The following is a 21,976-nucleotide window of genomic DNA, read 5'->3' on the forward strand; positions in this document are numbered from 1 at the left end:
AAAAATAAAAACTCACATGGCACGTAGGAATCGTCCATTCTTCCTTTTGAAAACGTTTCCGTTCTGGTCCTTCGACTTTATTCGTTCACCTTGCTTGGATACAGAACGGTTTTCCACAAGAATCGTACTGGGTGGTTGGGTAGAAGGAAATAGTAGAGGAATAGAGCAAAGCGATATTCTTGCGGTGGTGAATTTAAATCCTTCTCTGTAAAGAGTGTGGAGTTAGGAGGGCGTGCCGAGTAGCACTTGTGTCTGGTCTAGGAAGAGAAAGAAAAGTCTAGTAAGTGTGTATATGTACGTACGTGTATATGTAAGAGAGAAAACCGCCCAACGGTAGTCGGAGGTAACAAAACGCTAAAAGCATCTCACGTAGATCGAGAGTACAGTGATATACCGCGGGTTGACGTGAGCCTCTTAGTCCTTTATTTGATATTTATTCGGAAGCACCTTTTCGAAGTATTCTACAAGAGAGAGAAAGAGAGAGAAAGAGTAAAAGAGTAAGAGGAAAAGATAAAGAATGACAGAGAGAGAGAGAGAGAGGAATGAAAGAAGAGAAAGCGGATTCAACAAGGACTGGATTTTTTACGAAGTTGTTATCTCTTTCTTGAAAATATTTCACAGAGAGGAGAACGACTTTTTGCAGTGTTGTCAAATATACATTTGATGAAAGAACACGAATTTTCGTGTTACAATAGCCAACAAGTTTAGTAGTTATGCGTATAAATTGTCTCATCGTTTCACAATGTTACGAATCTAATCTTATAAAGGGATTTAGACAATAGAAGAAGAGAAGTAAATACCATGGGAGGATAACTTTAAATACTCTCTCTTTCTCTACTCTTTATCTCTCGATCTCTCTTCTTCTCTTTCTTTAGTAAAGTAAGCTCTGTGACGCACGTATAATGCAAGATTATACTATTCTGAAAGTATTTTATTTTTTTCTTTTTCTTTTCTTTTTTCTTTTTTTTTTTTTATACAGAATACAAGATTACTATGAGACGCGAGAGTAAGCTGCGAATCCCTTTTGAGCTTTCGTACAACGATAAAAGAAAGCAATAGCACGAATTATGCTTGAAAATTCACCCTCGTATAATCTTATATAATCTAATGAAAAGAAAATTATTGGAATGATAATATTAGATAATTTTTTTTATTAATTATCATAAACTTCTCATTAACGTAAGGTAAATATATTTGTTGGTGATGCACGCAGCGCGCTGTTCTATCGACTGCTGACGGCGTATGTTAAATAAAAATTCGAGCTATGTTTTTTTGATTTTTCCTATTATTAAAAACTTGTATACCAATTTTTAGATTTTAGAAAACTGTTGCGACATACATGGTTTTTTCACAACTTTGACGCGCTGCTGACGCGTCCCGTTACGATATTTTGAAGACTGACGGTATCCACGTCATTCTTTTGTTAATTCACTATTCAGAAACCAATTTTGAGATTTTAGAAAACTGTTGCGACATACATGGTTTTTTCACAATTTTGAAGCCGTCCCCCCGCTAATCGCAAAAGAAACTGGCTGACTAACGGCAGACTATTGCTATACACCCTAAATACTACATAATATCGAAATATCAGGTTTTAGAAAACTGTTGTATTTTTTTGCCACTCACCTTTCCGACTATAATAATAATTGTGAGCGCAAAATAATTTTTATTTTTTAAGATGTGAAAAATATGCACGATCCTGGTTTCTATGAAAAAGAAAACGAGGTTTTTTTAAAAAAAAGCGCTACGGTAAGAAAAATAAACGATTTCTTAGTAGCGAATATCCCTCTTCGCTACATCAGCATAAATATAGAAATGTGCCGTTCTTCAAGAAAGGATCATGAATCGATTGATTCTGGGTATTTTATCATGAAGAAAAACACTTCTCCCCTTGTTTTACGACCCATTCATGGAATGTATGTAAGATTTATTGGATTTAAATAGAAGAAGTATTTATTATAATATAATAAATAATACTTAAATATTAAGGTTAATTATAGAGATCGAAAAGAAAAAGAAAAAAGTAAGTAATAATAGTTAGAAACCGCAATTACACTCGTATTACATTCGTTCACTTACAACTAGTCGCGCCTAATCAAGAAGGCGAAGACTGCCTTTTTCACTGTGCTTATATACATATTCACCCCACCAATGGTCCCAATCACTTCCGTTAATCTTTCTCGAAATCTCTAGACTATTCCCAACCAATTAAACAAAGGACTTCTTTCCGATTTCCGGTTCGAGAATATTCGAGAGATTTCGGGGCGCTTACAAAACGATAACATCAGTTGATATCGCTATCCACGCTCACTTTTCTTTCCTGCCACACACACTCGTATTCATATCGCTACATGCACTCACACTCATACTCATATCCATATCGCTACATAATTTACAAATCTTTCAACGTTATCAATTGTTTCACGCATACCATACACTCGCACTCTTCATCTTTCTCTCACCCTAACATGTATTTAGCTCAGGGATTTGAACAATCGTATATTGCCTTGATCACTATCATCATGGTTTCTATCATCTCGATATGTCCTTTGTAAACAAATTGGACTTCAAAAGTAGCTTTTAACACACTGTTATATAGGTGAATATAAATCTATGTTAAATCTGTATCTTACAATTAGAGAGCCAGTATAAAACGCAACATTACATATATATATATATTACCGTGAAAGACCAAAATTGTAGAATGTCAAGATTCACATGGTCGCTTGTCAACAGATACCAAATACGTCGGTGAAAGATCGAATATTTGGGTTTATTCTTATGTAATAATATTTTGGACTTACACCAAGTGATCCTGTAAATCTTCATATTATCCAATTTCGGTTTCTCATCGGAACATATATAATATATTTGTACTATATGTAAATGAACATACACATATTTACTTTTAGTTCAAGTATCTGTATGTAGCGAAAGTTTTATTAACAACAAAAAAACAGTTGCTTGATACTTTGCTTTTGTAAATAATGTACAATATTTTTCTGTTTGTATAAATTTGTAAAGTTGATATTCATTAGCGATAACTGTTCCACCTAATACAGAAAAATAAAGATAGATCTAAAGCCCCCCGATCCGTTAAAATCCGCTTAGGACGCGATCGAATTAAATAGTGCTTTCCGAGATTGAATTTCGCGAAGAGCCGAAGTCAACTTTCCAAACTTGGCTCATCAAAAGCTCCCTTTCTGAAAGTACCTTAGTCATATTCGTTTGGAGTTCGTCGAATCATTTGACTTTCGGAAGGGTTATTACCGGCACGATTCATAACATACGATGATCGATTTAATACCTCGATATATAATTAAATCTATCGAATTTAATCATAATTTTAGAGGGGCGATCGAATTATAGTCGAACTTCGTTAAATCTATGAATTATTTCGATGTAATCTGCAAAATGGCTTTTCATACAGGTTGCTAGGTAATCATTGAGATTATGAAAGCAGATTGAAAACTATTTATGATAGATTAAATCATCTTTCAAGATGAAGTGTACTTTTGCATTGAATATGTTGAACATGTTTATGTAAATTTAAAATAAGCCGAGATATATATCTGGTAAAACGAATATACACACACGCATATACGCACGCACGCAAGCACGCACGCGCTCGCGCGCGCAGATATTTTACTCGTGTACATATAGTAGGGTGTATTATTTTATTTAAATCGTTACGGCTATATAATTCTAGATCGAGTTTATCTCGCCTTTATTAATTAAGCAAAACTCGCGATTCAAACGTTCGGCAACTATAGTTGACTCGATATTGAGCATCGACCGAGAAATAATTAATGGTATAAATCAAATCAACCATAATATAGAAATTTATGCGCTCGTGGTGATCATATTTCGAAAAATATATTTTAAACCCTACCGTGTGTGAAAGCTGTTGGTACGAGTACAAGCGAGCGAGCCAATGACAATGACGATGCGTTATTCGGCACCAGAGAATTCCAACGGCAAATTCGAGTTTAGCCAGATGTGACTGGGAACGACTGAATGAATGAATGAACGAACGAACGAACAAATAAACAAACTAGAGAAAAAGAGAGAGAAAGAAAAAGAGAGAGAGAGAAATAAAAAGAGAGAGAGAGAAAGAGAGATCGATATAGAAAAGGCACACGGCTAGTATCGATTTTTAGGAAGCCTTCTCCGTTAAGTGCCTTTGTATCGTAGCTTTTTGCGAACAAGCCTTCAACTTTCTCTACCTCTTTCTCTTTTTTTTGTATTCCTCTCGTTTCTTTCCCGTAATCGATTTTCCTCTCTCGTAATCGCTCGCAATTAGCGTCCTCAACAGAGGGACATACATTTCTATGCTCTTGGAAAAATCAACGAAAAACGTTTTGGATATTCTTTTAAATCAAATAATTACAACGATAAAATAAAACGAATAATAAAATAAAACGATAAAATAAAAAAAGCAAATTATATAATTATTATTATTATTTATCAAATAATTTTAACAAAATAATTTATAAAATATATTTGTTAACTTACCTTGTATAACTGAAGAAAATAATACATTCTCTATAATATAATCGAGAAACATACATGATAAAGTTCGATTTAAAAGAAGCAAACAAGAGTAAACGTCGAACGATTAGTGAGCACTTAAATCGAAACAAAATACGTTTCAGATTGAAAGAGTCTGAAAAATTATCTACGTTATTTTGGGAGAACTATTGCTTCGACCTTTCTATGTCCTATTTTTATCTATATGACAACAAAATCGGTTTAAATATAATTCAACAGAGATATATCAACTCTTTCTTTCTCTCTATCTCTCTCCCTTTATCTCTCAGTCTCATGGTGAAGCTGGTTGATATAAATTGCTAGAACCGCCCCTCGACTTATTTGTCTCGACCCTCGGACCATGATAACTTATTCATTCAGATGTTTGGATCTAGCCTGTCCGTCGTTTTCCACTAAACGTTCAAATATCTTTAACCGTTCGATTCGATAGACGCGTCTTGAAGATAAACGCAATTTCTCCTTTCTCGATATACCAGTATATCTTTTCTCTTACTTGATGCTTTCTATTATTGAAAAGGGTTAAATTCGTAGGATAGATAGAAAAAGACAGATAAAATAGATAGATAAATAGATTAACGTTGAAAGATCATCAATATAAATAGGATATAAAAAGGGAGGTTGGAAAGATCATTGACCCTTTTTATATCTAGTTATTTCTCTCTCTCATTAATTTCACGAAACCTCTAGGAATAAAGGAGACTAACCTCTTGCTATGCTTTCTTTTCTTCCCTTGTTGGCCATACGAAATTTGAAGATAAATTGTGAAAAACTCGTCTTTTTTTTGTCTGTGGCGAGGACAAAGGTAGGACTCGTTACTTTTATTTTATACTTTTTTCTTCTATTCTTGTTCTCTCTTTCTCTCTCTTTCTCTTTCGGAACGTCTTTAAGTAAGTCTTCATTAGGATCCTTGCTACTAGAATCCTTTTATAAGACTTCGCAAAGTAGAAACTTGCTCGAGTAAGTTCGTTTTCTTTTGTAGAAACAAGATTAACGATTCGGCACGCGTCGATGTATTTGCGCCTTAGTCAGTACTTCTATCTCTTTCTCCCTCTTTTACTTACTTTTTTTTATTTTTGTCTCATTTTACAAAAATCCAAAAGTCTTAAGATATATAGGAGAAATTCCAGTTGAATTTGGAGAAATTTGAATGAAGATTAATCGATTCCAATATTTACATTGAAATCTTTATTTTTCAATGATTAAATAAATTATAAGATTTTTATTTTTATGTTAAATTATAAACGTATGTAGAAACATAAACATAAATCGTGTCACGTCCAATTATAAATATGATAATTTAATTAACTGTGTAGACCACGTGTAGATGATGAAATTCATATTTAGTTCTTCATTTGTTTTATTTCCTGTTTGAATACGCTATCGATCTTAGTAAAAGGAAACTCCACTCGGAAATTAAGAGGAAACGAAATTCCGTTGTTTAAAAAAACAAAGTTCCTTTATGCATGATTTCCACTATGATCTTTACCAAAAACAAAAGCTGTACCCATCGGTTGACTATGGGGGGAGGATCCTTCTGCTATTGGTCGATAATATTCATAATCTCCTTCCCTCTCCAAAGGGGTGTTACTCATTTATGATATAAATATGTGAAAGTCCGCAGTCAATCAAGTCTTTAGTCTATCAATTCTTAGTCTGTATCAGTCTGTATATCTGTTTGTCTGTATATCCGTCTGTATCGGTTCCTTAGTCCTTAGTTCTCAGTTCAAAAATTATACTTTCAGTCTGTTATATTCGTCTGTGTATTTATCAGTCAGTTTATCAGTTTATTAGTTAGGCAGTCGGTCTTATATTTATAACTCTTTTGTATTCTGTATTTTTGTAACAACGCCACTTTTTGAAAACTTTTTGTAAATATCGCTCAACATCACATAATTAATTAAATAAACTTTCATTTCATCATCATCAGTTATATTTTCTCTGTCTGTACCCCACAACTGATAAATTATTTTTATACGAGAAACAATATTTAATTTTTCGTCATTTCTGTAGATACAGTGTAGCGTTATCTTTTAATAAACCGTTATAGCCCGGTCAAAGTGGACATTGACCTTTGCATAAATTCACAACAAGCTGAAAATTTACAGGCACGTAAGGGATACCACTCTAATGAAATCCTGAAAAGTCCCTATTGATTCCGTGTGTGCAAAAAATTTTATTTAAGGTCAAAGGTCGCAAAAATAGGTTTTTTGGATTTTTTGGCCTAACGGTTAGTTTTACGATAAAAATAGTTCAAACTAAAATTGTAGATCAGGTAATTATCTACTAAAATTGTCCTTATACTTTTTTTCCTAAGATTTAAGATTTCTAAGAAAAAGCCACTCGAAAGTTAGCTGGAGCTGTATTCTCCATAATATGCATGACTACGCTGTCTGTGAACATTATTGGACGCGTAATATAAGTAAAATTTTAAGTTTGCGTGACTAATACATTTATAATGAGCAAATCTGAGAATTTAAGTTGAAAAGAACCCGTCCTGCAAGACCCAATTGTAGCTTGGACTTGAAAGAGCGAGGCCTAACAGCAGACATAATCGGTAGCCGTCGATAATTCTCATTATCCTCGACCTAGACGCATGTTTGAAGATATAAACAATCTTATTCCAGAGTCATTGACATATTTTATAGAGCAAATTATTTTAAAAAAATAAACGGTTAAATTTAGAACATTTAAAATTAGTATCTACAAACATTACTCACAATATTATGTCTGCTGTTAGGCCTCGCTCTTTCAAGTCCAAGAATACAATTAGGAGAATACAGCTCCAGCTAACTTTCGAGTGGCTTTTTCTCAGAAATGGTAAATCTTAGAAAAAAAAGTATAAGGACAATTTTAGTAGATAATTACCTGATCTACAATTTTAGTCTGAGCTATTTTTATCGTAAAACTCTTAGGTCAAAAAATTCAAAAAACCTATTTTTGCGACCTTTGACCTTGAATAAAATTTTTTGCACACACGGGATCAATAGGGACTTTTCAGGATTTCATTAGAATGGTATCCCTTACGTGCCTGTAAATTTTCAGCTTGTTGTGAATTTATGCAAAGGTACCACTATTTTTTGGGCTAATTTGACCGGGCTATTAGTCAATATTTCAATTTATCTTTTAATAGATCTTCGAGTTCAACGATGTTTCATTAACAAACAGTTTACTTAGAATTTTGGAGAAAAGCGACAGTAGACATGTCATTAAGTCGTTAGCTCTACATACAAACTCCATTTGTATCTATCTCTATTTTGATATCTATTTATTTTTCTTTATTATCCTGTGTATCATTTGTCACGCGTACAGTTTTTATCCTTTAGGATCTCTATCTGTGACCACTGGAATTCCACGTATCAAATTAAAATTTGATCACATACCAGTGAGAGTAATTTCGAAGTATGTACATTAGTGATTGGATGGATTTCATCACTATCTCGAAATTTTCAATCAGAAAAATATATTCTTTTGTACGGAATGTATTTTTGATAACGACGAGAGAAAAATTTCAATAAGAAAGTAAATATATTATATTCAATCTAATGAAAAAAAAGAAAGAATTAAAAAGAAAAAAAAAGTAATAGAACATTTTTACAATTATACTCTACATAGATATGTGCATATATTGTTAGTACAGTATCTATCGATGATACTGAAAATGTTGGAAAGTATAATATACCTACTCGTTGAAATCGAAAATAAACATAGAATCGTATATGAGTATTGTGAAAATGTTTTTCACGTTTCTTATCTACTACCATGAAGAAAATGGATATTGTATCTTTTCCAGTCCTATTCTACCCTACGTTTATTTTCTAATGCTCGTATAAACTTTCAACTCTTCCTTCACGAGGAACGACCAACCAACGAAACTTTCTAGCCTTCTATCACACGTACGTGTGCACACAAGACATTAATACAAAAGTACTCTCGAAACATTGGACTCTCTCTCTCTCACTCTCCCTCTATGAAACTTGAATTTCGTATTAATTTTTCAAAGCTTTCAGTGTCGATTCTCTACCTTTAATGCAATAATTCTTTTTCGCTTCCTTTCTCCCTCTTTCTCTCCCTCTTTCTATTATCCGCGAAGATAGCATTGAAGGTTTGAAACACAGAGATCTTTTAAATTAAAAAAAAAAAACATAAGCAAGCGTGTAAAAATAATGATTAAAAGAGAACAATTGACAAAGCGCATAAGTCTACTCTACTAAAAGATCTTTCTCATTGCATTATTATTTTTCTTCCATGATTGACCTTGTATGAATCTAGTGACTCCTATGAAATATATATATATATATATATATAGAAATACACTCGCATACATATACATATACCCACGGAGAGAAATATACGTACATATACACAAATTCATACGTATATGTGCTTATATAGCTTAGTATATAAATAATACCTATGTACATATTTTATCCTTGCTCGGTGCAAAGCTATCCGCTTCGACATCATTAATCTCTCTTACAGACGACTACCAACCAACTCCACCAAGCTTCGTTTCTGACTTCACGTTACTTTATTACGATCTTGTTATTACTTATATTTAAAAGATATCAGCTTTCGTGAGAATTTTGTCAACGTCCTTATTTCACTATGATATAATATCATTTATAATGGAACATAATTAAATGTCAATTTTAATTGGATCGATCTAATTATCAATGTATTTATTTATAAATACTATATAAATTGTTATTAATGATATTGAAATGTATCAATTTCTAACGAGAAACGTATGGTTATATTTTTTAAATACATTTATACGACCTAACATAAACGTTTAGCACGCGATGAGTGTTTGGCCGCAAATGCGAGGTTCGTAAACTGTCCCAAGGGCAAACACTTTACCGGTAGCATCAAACGAGCTTTCCCTACCATCGCCTAAACCGGATTCACTAACATGTGGATGATCTTTACGACTAGTTAAAAAGTAGAACGTTTTATTCGTGAGATGAGCTACAATGTAACACTTCATCTTTTTTGTTTCTTTTCTTCTTCTTTTTTTTCTTAAAGAGGATTAAATATAACCCGTGTGAACTTGAGGGAATTTAATATTTTGTTTTTGGGCAAATTAACATGACGTGTTTTTCGTTGAGTGTGAACATGAGAGAGATAGAGAGTAATATTATTTTTGAATAATGTATACATACACGTCAAGGAAAAGAAGATTAAAAGAGAAAGAAAATAATAGTACAAAAAGTTTTTTTTTTTTTTAATTTGACTCGAGACTTTTTGTGTAAAATGAGAAAAAATGCAAGAGCGTTTAACGAACTTTCGTACTGTAAAGAATTAGCCAACACTTTTAAATAGTCTCTTTGAAAATGACGATTTTGATGGTAAAAGAAAGAGAGAGAGAGAGAGGAATGATGGGAGGGGGCTAAACATTATGACTTATTTAACTTGAGAGAGGGAGAAAAATGGAGGATTGAAGCCAGAGGCGAAAAAGAACAAGAATGAGTTACAAAAACAAATACTCGTGCAAAGTTGAATATGACTCCTGGTCCCTACGTAATTAACATGAAAGACGAGATTACTTAAAGCACTTCTACCCTCGTGTCTCTTCTGCCTGCGGTATTTTACCGTCGGGATCTTCCAGTTCTGTATACTTCTCGTGATGCCGGACACTTTCCGAGATGGTTCCCGCAGGGCACGATCTTCCTCTTTGAATCTGAACTTCTTCTCTTTTTCTCTTCTTTTTTCTTTTCTAATTTTCTGAATAATTAATCCTTTTCGAATAGCAATAAACCTAGCAAAGAGAGTATTTATTGGACAAGGTTTACATTGTGATATTGATTTTCTTTCGAGTCCTGGTTCAATATAACGAGTCGAACCATATTTAATTAAATTTCATCTTATTTACGATCAATCAATATCGTACAACCGCTCTTTACTATACGTTTTTTAAGGATAAATAATATTGACTAATAAATATTACTTTAAAATGAAAGTTTGTTGTCTTGTTAATTTGTTACATCTTTATACAACAATTTCGACGTTTCCCATTTATACCGGTTATCATCAAAACCAAATCGCGTTTTGCAAGGAACCCAGCCAGTCTCTTTCAAGCAAGGTAATTTCAAACATATTCCATTTTGGACTCTCTAGAAGCTCAGAACTGTATTACCCCTTTTCTCTTCTTTACTACTAAAGAGAAAGAGAGTAGAATAGTAAGAGAGTGGGAGTAAGAGAGAGAGAGAGAGAGAGAAAGAGAGAGAGAAAAGCGTCTAAACTTCCTTACCCCCGGAACGGTGATCTTGGGTTTGCCATGAATGGTGCTCTATCCTAATACCAGCCATAAGAAAGGTAACTCGCGTTCACCCCTCCACAGTCTACGACTTAACGGCCCACCGTCTCTCTTGCTTAACCTTTGGGTACTTAAGCGAAGCTGCCTTTCTATCCTCTTCTTATTCACCCCTCCCCCTCAAGAAGTTAATTAACTAGGAAGTACCTTCGATTTTGTGTAACTTCCATTACAATGCTCCACGAGCTTTTCGATCGTTCCTGTAATTTCATTTGCAAGCTAACAAAAAGAATAACACCCATGAAAATGATCAACCCTTATCAATGTATTAACGAGCTCGGATTAAAGAAAGAACGAAGAATTATTGAACTTTTCTTTTTCTCCATCTTTCTTTTTTCTTTTTTTTTCTTTCTCATTATTAAAAGAGACACTTTAAACTGTAGATTCTTTTTTCTTAAAAGCTCTCGTTTCATCTTTGCGTTCGACGATCGAAACGATTTTCAGGCTTATCTCGTCGGCCGTTGGCGATAATCGCGAATAAATGAAATTATATCTGCATCCTGACATTAATTAGGTGACACCAGTAAATTGAGTGAATTTCTCGTCGGTAATACGTTTAACACGAAGCTGCGAGACTGGCGGTTAAAACCAGGGTGGGCCAGTTTTGACCGCGAAAGTTGGTAATTGCATCGGACAAGTTAATTACCGGTAACGAAAACGCGAAACGATATCTTGCAGTTATTTCGAAATAAAAAGGATTCTTTTACGAGAAGGTTACATCGATTATTTTTGTCGATTTCATTCATTATTTTGTAACGTACCAGAGAGAAATCAAGAATTCAACAAACTGTTACATGAACATTTTTATTTGTTAAATAAAAAAAGATATATGGATAGTAGTAGGTGAATATTTTTCTAGATAAAAATTGAATTTTCGTTAGCAATTCGTTACTTCGATCCTATGTGACCATTCGATGGAAAGAACCGATTAACGTCGTTTCAAAAAATATCGATATATCTCAATTTCTATTTCAATGGAGATTAAAGATTAACAGAAAATTTATTCCAAAGCGGTTAGAGTTGGGGAGGGTCAGTATACTGTCAAAACTTCAAACAATATTTGTGACTTTTTAAGAGACGATTTATCGACAACATGCCAATAATAGTGAAATTTTAACAATGAAATTAAAAGAAATGGGGTATGAAAATGAGTAAAATAAAATAAAATAAATAATAGTGTTATACCTATTTGGTAGGTAATCGTGCTCGAGACTATTAAATAAATTATGAAATGTACACAAGGAACGAATGTAGATCGATACGTGATTGTGGAGGGAGATAGTAATTAGGGATGATCAGATATGGAGGATGGGTAGAGGCTGTTTGCTTGTAACGAGGCTTCCAAAGTACTTCGGTGCTTATAGCACACTCGATCGAACGATACATTGAGAACATGCGACAGCTTAGATACCAACGAAGTTTCAACAGCGGATAGATTTATCCGGCATCGAATCGTGTCATACCTAATCCTCGAAATAGAATTTTCTTTTATTTTCGTCATTAATTTGTATGAACCAATTGTATTCTTTTCTAACGGCACGCAACACGGAACGTTCAATATTATCGAATATATTCCAATAAAAACAAGTCATTTTAATTATAAATCGATATTACCTAAATTTTGTATTTACCATAATATATAGATGTAATTTTTATCCAAGGATACGAACTTTTTTCGATACACTTATTATATACGTATTTCTTTTCGACATGAAAAGTTTGTATTCTATCCTTGAAACGATAGCTATATATGAAAATTTGAAACGTCCGCTAAATATCTTTTTTTTCTTTTGGAATTTGTTCTATCTTTGATTATACTAATATAAGAATTTGGATTCTTGTAAGGGTAGAATCATCCGATACGTGCTATAGTTCGACGTTGGAACAAATCACAGTGGTACAATGGAATACACATCTAATGCAAGTCGTAAACGACAGTACCGTTCGTAAAAGGTGTAAGGTATAGTAGAAACTAGAGTAGTAGGTACTTGATAGCCAGACGGTGAACACGCCGACATGGCAGCCTCCTGTGGCACGTACGAAGGACGATTTATAGACAAAGCAGCGCACAGTAAGAGTCAAGTGTTCTGTATCCGAACTATCGGAAGATCAATATTGCTTCTAGCTTAAATATAGTTATATCGAAATAGCAGTATCGTTTAAATACTCTACAAAGGAACACAAGATCGATAAGGATAATAATTTAATCGATAATATCATTTCTCCAATAGATTTCTAATGCTTTGAAAAACTTCTTAACAGTTTACATGTAAATCTCTCTCTCTCTCTCTTTATGTATGATAACTGCAATTGAAAAAGCTTGCTAAAAGTATTGGAATTATTTATTTGAATATTTTTCAAAAAGAAAAGAAATGAAAGGGTTTCTGAGCTCCCTTAGAATACTTGCAGAATTTCCGATACGGGTAAACGATATACAAAAAGTTGTCCGTTTATTTATAAAGTCTTCTAGTTATTTTCGTTTGTTTTATTTTCCCTACTAGGAGACATTGTAACTACTTTTGTAGCGTATTTCTGAATCAATATAATTATGCCAAAAGAGTCGAAAAAATATTATTTGTTTCTGGAAATAATGAAAGTTGAGAGCTATTAAATGTAATCTTTATTAAAATATAATATCTAGAAAAATTATATACGCAAAACATATATCTATGATCTATTTAATATGTTATTAAAAAATAGAAAAGGAAAGCAAAAGAGAAATGAGAAAAGCAAAAGAGAAAAGAGAAAAAGGAAAGAAGGAAAATGTAATCAACAGAGTATATTCACCCGTATATTCATAAATGAATAAGATGCAGAAAGTTCTATCTGCTATTCTTTCGTTACATATTCTTTCTTTTTCTTTCTCCCTAACTTCCATACCCTTTCTCTTTCTCTCTCTCTCTCTCTCTTAGAGTCTCTTTAGAAAAGCTTCGTTGAAAAATCACAAGCCTCTAAATGCTTTCACTGAACCACCGTTAATAGCACCGCTACTAACAATCTTGCTTTATATTTCTGTCGACGCCGTTCCTCCAGACAATGCTCACAAGCTGCAATGCAGCTCTCGAGGGTCACGCTGCCCTATTTATTCCCTCATTCGCGAGGAAATGGCTTTAATCAACGTTGGATTTCACCGGAAACTTCTCGGTTCCGATTACGAGACTATATTCTCTTTCTCCTTTACTTTTTTTTTTCTTTTTCCCGCTCTCTGTCTGTTTTTTACTTAGTAACCTTCTTCCTCAGATTTGTTTCCTTCTTTTCTGAATTCGTTAAAATTACTCGAAAAGAGAATTCGATAAAGGGAAGTAAAAAAAAAAAGGAAAAAGAAAGAAAGGAAAAAAAGAATGGTGGGATGGTCGAGACAATTTTCATAAACAATTGGTACGCTTAAAGGACAATTATCGTGGCTCGTTATCTCACCGACTGAATTTACAATTCCCGCATTTCGTTCTCAGCGATTTTGCATTTATTTGAAACAACATTTTCCCCTTCGCAGGTTGTAGGTAATCGGGTAATTACGAGATCACACCAGTGTCTCTGTCTCCCTCTCTGTAAAATGAGCAAATAATTTATGACCGACAACAGGTTCGACGTAACGATAATTTGATAATTATTAAACGTTTTACGTGTGTCCAGGAAACGTGTTATTCGAGAACTAACCAAAAAAAAGAATAAGAAAAAAGAATCGCTCTTCTACTTTTTGTATGTTTTTTTGCTCTTTTATATTTTACCAACTTTCCTTTTTTTCTACTTCGTCATTTCGATTTGAGGGGAAAACGGAATTAAAACGTTATCAACGTAGCAAATAGTTTGTAAAAAGCACAAAGTAAAAAGAACAAGAAGAAAAAAATAATATAAAATAAACAAAGTAATAATCAGAATAATAAAGAACGAAGAAAAAAAGAATAGAAAAAAGAAAAAGAAAAAAACCATAGATGTTCCATCGATGAGAGAGAAAAACGATAAGCTGTCTCGTAACGAGGTGAGATTTACCTTCCATCGAAAGAAAGATTCCACGCTTCGTTTAAATCGCTTCGCACGCTTGCTCGAGGAAACGTTCATTCGGATTGAGAAAAAATAAACTGACGAAATGGGCCGACGGCCGGGTGGTGTTCCAATAAAATTTATTACGATCTGCTGACTTGGTAAGTCGACTTTATCGACCATCGACGATCATCTCTTTCTCTTTTTTTTTCTTTCTTTGAAAAAATCATATCAGCCACGCTCGATTGATGACTCTTCTACGGTGATTCAACAGAAACAATCGATATCTCGATTCTCGAGTGGCGAATAAATTATTTCCAATGGAAACGAAAAGACAGTGGGGGGGGGGGGTTGGTTTCGGCAGATAAAAAGAGAGAAAAAGAGAGAGAGAGATAAAAATAGAAAATGGTTCGTCGATCGATAAATACTCTAATGAAAGTATCGCACGTTGACATAAAATCAAAATCAGACTTTCATTATCGACACTATATATATAAACTCACATATTTCATATTTATATAGACAAACAATTTAATACGTATGTGTAAGTGTATATATATATATATATATATATTCATTATCAAACTTTTATGTGTACTGATTTCTGTCTCTGAATATCTCTTGAACACTTAATTTAATCGCCAAAACATAAGACACCATTTTTATAGAGCAGTTAATTTCCTACAAAAATTTGTATTGCGCATTTTATAATAGTCATTTATTGTCGAGTTATAAAATTCATAAACAAAAATGAAATTTGTCTTAAAATAATCAAACTTAAATCTTCAATATCATTCAAATGGTAAGGTTTACGGAAAAAATATAAGATACCTTTTTTGTAGAGCATTAAATTTCCTACAAAATTCTTCTGGAACATTTTTCTGTACAATCAATTAATGATGAGGTATGAATTTTATCCTATTGGACTGAGAAAAAAATAAAAAACTGCGATGCGGAGGACCTTCCTATTAAAATTAAGAGCTCATATTTGGTGAGAATTTTTTTAAGGTGTCTAGCAACCCATTTTTCCGTGGCACTTGTAAAAAAAAAAAATAATTGATTTTTTTGACCCACCCTAATATATATATGTATGTATGTATTATGTATGTACGCATATATGTAGAACACTGCGATGCACGGTAGAACGCGCTTTGTTAAGCAACGATCAATCAAGTCGAGGGAATTGACGCGCGGACAACAAGTCGGACGGGAGTTCAAAGGTTGTCTGTAGTTCTACCTTTGACCTGATTCAATGACTCTTGTTTAGCTTATCGGCAAAGGAAGCCAATAAACTATGTGAAGTGATCTTGAAGGAGCAGTCGAGCTGCCAGGCTGACATTCCGAATTTTTTTTCCTTCCAATTTTTAATATAATGCATAAAGAGGTATCCGTAAATCTTTTTTTTTAACCACAAAGTTATGTTACTTTACATCGTTCATACACTCTTCCATCCCTCTCTCTCTCTCTCTCTCTCTCTCTTTCTTTTACCAATAGAGGAATTTTTTTATTCTTTGTCATTCTTTTGAAAAAAAGTATTCGAATAACGAAACGTACTATCAATACCTCTGAAATTTATTTGAAAAAGTAATATTGACATTTATGTCGATGGACGCATCCACAATCGACAAGCTCCGATTGCTATTTAATTGCTTTATTAATGATTCATCTTGCTCATTTACAGCTAACTGTCTAAAATATCGAAATGAATTCGAATGATATTTATCAGAAATCATTTTCTTTTGTTTTTTTAACTGAAGACGCGGAAACGAATTGATCGTTCGAATGTTTTATATAATATTATATACATAAATGTACAGGTATTGTAGTTTTGTGTGTTTCGAATTGAAAAAGAATAACATAAGATTGATTTAGTTGAGGAAATTTCCGATAAACATTGATAAATAAAATTTTCTCTTTTCTCGAGTTTCTTCAATCTAAGTTTACAGCGAGAAACCTAGAAAAATGTGAAATAAAAGAGAAATAATAGAAGGAAAAAGGAAAGAAAAAACGAAAAAAGAAAAAAAAAAGAAGAATAGAAAAGTAAATTGTTAAATCGTGCACGACGTCTATCCGGATTTCGAAGTTAAATAAGATAGATGGACGATGATGCTTTGCGATGCGTTTTATAAAACGTTCGATACATCATTGTAGTTGAGAAAATAACTCTTTCTATTGAAGAAAAGGAAAGAAGTAGTAAAGGTAGGGAGGGAGAGATAGAAAGAAAAAAGAAGAAGAAGGAAAAAAGAAATAGAAAAAAAAAACTGTCTTTTACCGGGCGGATTCTTTTTGTTGGACATCTCGAATGACGCAGAAAAGATTTTCAGATTCTTTCGAGTTCTCGGAAGCATTCCTATCCGCAAGCGCATGAATATATGTATGCAGGAAATTTGATCGATTGAACCTGATGCGCAGGTACTATACTTAAAAATACTTCGTCTTCTTATATTGTATATGTATGCATGTTGGTATATACATATGTATGCGTATAATTTATTTCATCAAGCATGTCTGGAAAATAGATCGAATAAGTGAGATAATTTATTGGTTTTTAAATCGATAACTTATTTTAATATATTCTAATATATTCTAATATTAAATGTTATCTGTAATGACATTAATATACATAATAAAAATTGTTATATGTACAGTGTTTAATAAGTATTAATATGTAATTTTTTAATAATATATGCACATAGTTTACATATGTGAATACCGAAGCGTATTTTATGAATTAAAAAAGAATACTTTCGAGTTCATTTCAGTGGAAATTGTAATACCGATGATCTTTATGTTTTGTTACCTTCTTTTCGCTTTTTGTCATATATATATATATATATATATATTTTCTTCTTTGTTCCAGATATATATGTGTATGCTAGGATTGTTTTCTTTAGAGAAAATCAAAAGAAGAAGCATCGTGAGCGTGACAGCTGCACGAGAGCGAAATTAAAGCATAAATATAATCGTGTTTTAGCGAACCAGTAGAATAGGTCAACCGTTGGCGCGACCTGTTTGACATGTTGGGATAAAAGCACAGTTTCCACACTCTGATAACTTTTCGGTTAATCATTGTAAATCTCGGTACCACCACGGGGATCTATCTCTCTCTCTCTTTTTCTCTCTCAGTCACTCTTTCATATATATATATATATATATACACGCATATACGTAATATTTCTACCTATATTCCACGAAATATAAATTATGTATCAACGAATGAATATCGTTCAGTTCTATATTTATATCGTTGGATTGCGATTTAGTCAATTATAAATTGCAATGTATAATATGATGAATGCTAGAATATAGTAATCAAAAGAGCCTATGATATTTACAATAATTTCAATAATACGGCCCCCTTATATGCACTAGTTAATTGAATATGTTTTTTATTCAATTAGCTATACCGTATTATATCTGGAAAGGATCATATTATTATGTTTATATCGTATGCAGGGTGGGTCATTTATAGCGATCAAGTCAATTTTTTCTTAACTGGTTTCAATCAAGAATTTTACGATCAACTTACTCTTAAACTTGTTACGTGCTCATAATTTTCTTAATACTTTTACGAATCTACCATTCTTTTTAATATTCTTTTTTTCACACCATACATAATTACCACGTATAAACATTTTTTTTTATATTCACCATACATATTATTCTCTCAACACATTTCTTTTACGTGAAACTTATAAAATTTTCCAAGAAGTATATCAAATTAATGCAAGAAGAGGAAACAAGTTTTGCGTATAATGATATTTTATTATAAATTAAAGTAGTTTAAAATCTCCCGCGCGCCTTTCACGACTCCCGCGCACTCTCTTTTATATTCTCCCATTTTCTCTTTCTCTCCTTCGAGATACATCGTCATCACGCAATTATCCTGTTAGGTTAAGTGCGCGGAAGTTTCGCGGCTCAATTTACTCCCTTACCAAAGAAGAGTACTGAAATGTACTATGAGATTTCGCAAAGTGGCTCATTTCATTACAAGTTCGCTAGCGGCCGCCATTGTTGAGTAACAATGTATTTTAAGGCAACCTCGATTTTCAGCTTGCTTCGTTTTTCGATAATAGGTCGAGTACAACGAGTTAAATAGAAAAAGAAATTATTTTTTGATTTTCCACTAAGATAACAAAAAAAGAATAAAAATAAAAAAACGAAAAAGAATAAAAGAATCGATTCTTTCGATTCGAGGAGAGCTTGAGCGATTGATTTTACCACGAATGTTGAATAACGAACGGTTGTACCGACATATCGAATTAATTTAGTAAAATGATTTTCGGAAAGCGAACGTTTTCAACGCTTTACCATTTCATATTGGTTCAATGAAAATGTTGCATCTATAACGCACATGTAAATGTATGTGAATATAATATATATGCTTATAAACAAGATGTAACACTGTTCGATTGTATCAAAGCTTTATAATATTTTCTATATAAAGAAAGCCATACTGCACACGTTTCCATAAATTTGGCATAACATTATGCATGATGAATGAAACAAAGAATAAACATAAACGAAATACACTACATAAAAGTTATAAATACCACTGCTTTTATTGTAATTTTGAATGAAAAATACATATACACATATTTATTGCCAATTGTATTTGTTTTTATTAAATTCAAAAAATAAACATTATTTATAAAAAATTTTTATAACGAAAGGATTAATAATTTGTATCCCTGTAAATAAAATACAGAAAAAATGTTCTTAAGAATGCTCTTTGAATGAAGTTTCTACGATTTATATAGTTTTCGAGATATTTCAATTTAAATAAAAGCTCTTTAGCTTGACACACCTACCTACATAATTTCTCGAAAATACTACTATTATCCGTATTACTATTACTACGATCAGCTGTATACTGACGAATTATGAATGAAATATTTGTAAGGCAATATCTCCGTACCGAAAAATCGTAGAGGCCTAAAATAAAGACCATAATAAAGATGGAAATCTTCTCTTTTCATCTACGTTCTTAAATAATATCGATATAATAATATCAAAACATCAATATTTTGAAAATGTATTACTTAATATTTATAGACATCGTATATTATTAGGACGTTTATTATTAGGACCTTAAAGTGAACTATCCTACATTGAAATTTTAGGTTAGATACAATACTTCCTTGCAAGTGCGTTACCATTCAAAATTTCAAGCACGAAGTAATGTTATTGCCATTTTTTATGAAACAGCGAGAACTTATTCAAGGTCCTAATATTATTTTCGAATCATAATTTAATTAAAAGGATTAATTTACACTTTATCTTCCATTCTGACAGGTCTTAATTACGTTTTGGTTATCAGATGGATCATCTCTTTCATGCCAACAAAATCAACGTTCTTTATTCGAACCACTACCGAGAATGCGGAACGTGTAAGCGAGTTCAAAGAGCTCCGAATTAATAGCAGCTGCATGAAATACGAAGAAAGCAAGAGATGGAAGAAAGAGAAGAGAAGTTGGGGAAGCTGAAGACGAGATGGTCGCACGCAACGTCTTCGTTAGCGCTACAACACCGAGAAATAATTAATGCAAATTAATGTTACCGTCTCTGTATGACGGCACGAAAAGAGAGACATAAAACCTAACGTGAATCGGCATATCCGTGTCACGAATTGCATGATATGATGTAAATAAGCACGATTACTAAAAGGAAGAGAGAGTGAGAGAAAGAGAGAGAGAAAGTGAATAAAGAGAGGGGAACCTCTTACTTTTCTCAACTTTTATTCAACGCTTCTGCTTTTTATATGAATTAAAGTTTTTTAAGAACCACGAGTTATACCTCCTACGTTGTTGTATTACATTCCGAATTTTTGTCTACTATCTGAAACAAGAAATATTTTTTACTCGCTCGTTTATTCGAGAGAAAATTTAACGTGTAATATAATTTTACTTTAGTTTATTGGTGGAAAATAATTTTCTCCAAATAGATAAAAGTAAAATATTTATATTAAAACTAGATGCTTGATATTTATAAAGAAGTTGCAATCAATGATCTTATACGTTTTATAGTTCGAAATTTATCTTATCTTAAAAAGATCTAAATTATTATTTCTTTTTATGTCTTCTTCACATTTTATCAATGGAATATTTTCCCTATAGTGTACCAAAAAGGCCAGTTCTCTGTTCCCAATCGACGAGATCCAAATTCCCCTCAGCAAAAGCCGATATCGGTAAGATTTTCGCGATTCAATTCTAGAAATGCGTGAGCTTACAGTTGGAAACAAGGATGAATTTTCTGCCGACGAGCGAATGTCGAAAAGTTCCGACTCCCTTATGGCGAATGCTCTGGGATTTCCAACTTTTATCGAGCCATGATTGGTACCTCGTCGACGTTTTTCCGTCGGGTCAAATCTTTCGATCTTCCTATTTCACTGGAGACTTCCAAGTGGAAATGGGGAAGTCATCTTGTAGGTCGACTAGATACGCGCATATATATATATATATATATATATATATATATATATATATATATATATATATATATATACACACATATATATATAGGCATACGCATATTGTATACATACATGTATATAGAATATACATACATATATATGTACATTTGAATCCACAATGACCAAAGTTAAACATGCAAGTTGACAAAACTAGAAACTCTAAAGATAGGAAAAGTATATTTAAAAATTCTTTTTAACGTTATTTTCTTAAATAATAAAAATGAGATAAGATTACTTAAGTACTTTAAATTTACATAGTATGATCTTTCAAAAGAGAAAAAAAGACGTGAAAATATTTAGGCGCATTAAATCCTCTCACAGGCATCCACCCTCGTGGTTTATCGTCGAGACGTTTTCTTTTTCCTTTTTCGTTCTTTCTTTCCTTCTTTCCTTTTTTCTCTCTTTTTTCCTCTTTCTCTCTCAGTAGATGTTTTTTTTCTACTTTCAGAAAGGCTCGTCGAGTGCACCTGGGAAGATGGCGATAAAGTGTCTCCGAGTAAAGCGGCCATGCAACCGGCTAAAATCTACATTTGGTGTAAACACCTCGGAAAGAACGGCCATAATTCTCGTTGTACAGTTAGGAACCGTACCAAGAGGAAAGTTTCTACGTCCTGAGTAAAGCCATGACGCATCTCGAAAGCAGAACACATTGAATCTCT

General features: G+C 32.8%; 1 protein-coding gene across 4 annotated transcripts in view; it reads right to left on the minus strand.

Moving 5' to 3' along the window:
- Window positions 1-21,976, minus strand: part of LOC107074147 (Protein tyrosine phosphatase 99A) — a 431,245-nt gene that overhangs the window by 127,662 nt on the left and 281,607 nt on the right. The window lies entirely within an intron of this gene.

The sequence above is a fragment of the Polistes dominula genome, unplaced genomic scaffold, assembly GCF_049000335.1.
Source record: "Polistes dominula isolate Pdom_NZ unplaced genomic scaffold, Pdom_raw_medaka contig_20, whole genome shotgun sequence".
Lineage (NCBI taxonomy): Eukaryota > Metazoa > Arthropoda > Insecta > Hymenoptera > Vespidae > Polistes > Polistes dominula.